Genomic DNA, 3793 nt, shown 5'->3' on the forward strand with positions numbered 1-3793 from the left:
AGGCCAGGAATGCAGACAAATGTGTGTTGTTTGAAAGCAGGTGAACAATTAAAGAAGCAGCTCTTAGCAGCACTGGGCAAAAGCAGGCAAGAGGGAGGGAACTCTCTGCTCCAGCGTGTGCCAGCCCCAGGGCTGACTTTCTCCTAGTTAATGCTGTGGTAGACTATGCAAATTGCTGTCTCTTCCTCTTTACCTGTATTTGAAATTAAAGATTAACAGTATGAGACAACATCTCTTTTGAAAAAGCTGCTAGGTTCAGGGATCTCAGTTTTTATGGGCACTGGTGGGATTTTTTGCACTATGCAAGTGCAGGAAGACCTCGTTTTGGCAAGCCACACGGAAAAATCTCTCCTTTACTGATCCAAGCTCTGGCAGTCAACTGAATTCTAGCACTGATGCCAGTATATGAATGAAGATGTAACCAAAAAGGGACGATGTTAGTTTCAACTGTTTCAAATAATCAGCAAAGAAATACCAGTAGATGGTATTTTTTACATTAAAAAAACCCAACCAAACAAAAAAAACCACCCCAAAAGTAAAAAATACCTTCAAACCCCAACCTTTCTTTTCCTTTAGTCATTTAAGGCAGAATTAAAATAGTAAGACTGCATTCTCTTAAAGGCAGAAAAAGTTAGCATAAACATTATATGCATGATACATTATTTTTACTAAGTTCCAACACTGAATTTTTTTCAAAAGGAAGCTTAAACTCCAGAAGCATCACTGGAATAAAATATTTGGTTTATTGTGTATTATGTTTCAACCAGTTTAGGAAATTCTAGCTTTCTGTAGTGATCTCTAATAATTTGGAATGTCCACTCTTCATTTTGTGTGACTTCTAATGTTGTTAGTGAGGCTCAGGTCTTCTTTTAACAATGGTGAACCCATCTGTTTGTGTTCTTCTGAGGTGGGTATGAGTCCTGTTGACAAGTATGTATGCGTGTCAGAAAGACAGTAGCTTTATTTCTTGAAGGTTAGGCATATACCTTTCTTTAAATGTATTCCTAGTGCATTTTAAATTTGTGCCTAGATTTTAAGTAATTAATTGGCTTGAAATCTGCACCTTTAAATCTCAGATATGTATTTTTAGGTTGATTACAGGAAAGGAAGATCCTGACCGTTAGTGGCAGTCAGCTTTCTGATACACAGACAAGTTCACTCTAGAACTCCACGGTGTTTTCCTATGAATGAAACAGGCATTATGGTGTAAGGAACTTGGATAGGAAATGTTAATCCAGCCAAATTCTGGTGTCTGTTTAATGCTGTATGAAACATCTGGAGGTCTTTTGGCTGTAAATGCAGTCCCATCCAAAGAGTCAATTATTAGATATCCAAAGTTTTCTACTTTAAAATCTGAGTGTATACCATGAATCTTCCATAATAGATCCAGTATTGTTTGTTATTCCTTAAGTAATGGAGTATCCAGTATGCAGTGTTGTATTTTTTTCAGAAAAATAGGTTTTAGGTTTTATTTTCCATTACAGCTGCAAATTAGCGTCATGTATATGTATAGTATTTTCTGTAGGCAGGTGTGAGATTTAAATATTTTTTTGCAGGTAATTTGCTTGTTTACTGTTTCCCAACCAAGTAGGAATATTCTTATCATTATTAGTGAAAACTGAGTATCCTCTGTGGTTTCATGACCTGTTGTTTTAGTGTTCTAATGTACTTACGGGGTTCCCTGTTTAAATATATTTGTGTTTGGATCAGAAAACACAAACCCTCATGGATTTGCATTTTGCCATCCGCACGCTTGATAATTTTTATGAAAAGACCAAACGGCAAAAGGCAAAGCCTCGAGGTCTCCCCTCACATTTTAGCGAAGATTTAACAGCGGGATGACATAGTGAATAAGGGCCTCCTTCTGTGATTTGCTCAGTACCTTGTATGATTTACCCTTGGTGCCAATAAGGGCAGGCAGTATTTTGCAGAGGATATGCATCCCATGGTAGAAGCAGGTCCTAAGAGTTTTACAAGGCACACTGTGAAGCAGCAACAGAAGTTGTAATCTAAACGTACCCACACTTATCGAAATAAAAGGAAGAATTGTGTTTTATATTGTGGCCTTTGCCTTTTTGTTTGTTTGTATAGATTTTTTTTTTTAATTACTGAAGGTGATGTATGTGCTGCTTAACTGTATTGAACAGTACGGAGTAAGTCCCTCAGCCGTCGCTTGAAGATCTGGGGAACTCATTGAGGACATACTGCATGTACTCCAGAGAACATTCCTGTTAGTGAAAACATGCCACTGCAGGGCTGGATGAGAACTTGCTGTGCCCCTGCAGCAGGAGGGAAAAACAATGTTTGATGAAACCTGTTGTGCCCCTCTCCTTTACCTGTAACTTCACGCATTTTTTTCCCTACATTGTCAGCGTCTGTATTCTGCACTGAGGAGCACACAGATGCCAAGATTGAACTACTAAAATGAAACAGTATTTTAGCTTTTCAAGCACGAAGTAACAAGTGATGAAAACACTTTTTCTGCTCATTTCCTTTAATGCTCACCCACTCAAACTAAAATAATTGTAAAAAAATCTAACATTTCTTTTGGAACAAGAAGGTGATTTTCCTCTTTCTCCTTTCTCCTTTCACAGAGATGATTTTAAAGTTCTAAGTCTAGACAGCTCCGATGAAAGCTATTTCTCAAATGTTTGTATGGCACTGATTTTACATTATTGGATCTCTTATCTTCTAACCTTGTATCTTTTTTTTCCAGCCTGGTTAGGGGAATAGTTGCTGGATCAAAAAGATGCAATTACTGGGCCAAATTATTTTCTCTCTTATACCCCTCTTATGTGAGGAGAATCCATGAGTTCGAACCTGTTTTAGTGAACGTAGAATTAGATTTTACCTTTATCTGTTTTACTTTATACACTTACTTTTATCAAAATATATTGTGTTTATGCACAGGTGTCAGTTATCATACCAGTAATTTTTCTTCTTTGTTGGTTTTGGTAGCTCTAGGAGCATTTGCTTGTATATGGACAGCTTGCTGCTGCTGTTTCTCCTGCTCTTTTCCAGATAGTAAGTGACATGAGAAAACAAATCACAGCATGGTTTTTTTGGACTACGTTTTTGTTAACTATTGATATACTTTCCACACGTGTTCTATGTGAGTAAAAATGTGACTAAACTGAAGTATCAAGAGGTCATATATCCACAGGGGATATTGATATCTTGTCATAATGCTAACAATAATAATACTTACCTGGGACACAAATTAGAATTAAGTTAGGAGTACTCTATATCTGTTTAGATGTCTCTTCAGGATTGGGATTTCTCTCATTAAGACATGGCTGCACTACAGAAATGTTCAAGAATTTGTGTTCGCCCTGGTATTTGATTATACTGTTCATAAATTTCTGAGAAACATCACCTGCCATAAAGTCAGGTAAAAAAAAAAGATAAAATTAAAGAAAACCCTGAGCTCTTTCAGCAGTTCATGCCTGGCTCCAACATTGTGCTTGTTGTTTCTCTACAGAAAGGCTCACATATTCATCTGTCAAAAAAACCCTCTGTGGATAAGTGCATACATGTGCTATGAGTTTCTTATGTTCAGGCAAAGATGACTGGTTTGATTCAGAATCTTTCACCTGCCTAACTAAGCTCTGACTACATAATCAATGAGGAAGTGAGACCTTCTTAGATGGAATTAATCTCCAGGTTTATCATTGCTGATATCGGTGAATATTTTATTAATATCTAACAGTGTTTAAAATGAAATAAAACGCATGAAATTGTAGCGAAGACATTTTTGGTAAACATTATAGCATTTTAATGTTAATATGAAGCA

Source organism: Manacus vitellinus, unplaced genomic scaffold (assembly GCF_001715985.3).
Source record: "Manacus vitellinus isolate BGI_N305 unplaced genomic scaffold, ASM171598v3 scaffold_17_pilon, whole genome shotgun sequence".
Classification (NCBI taxonomy): domain Eukaryota; kingdom Metazoa; phylum Chordata; class Aves; order Passeriformes; family Pipridae; genus Manacus; species Manacus vitellinus.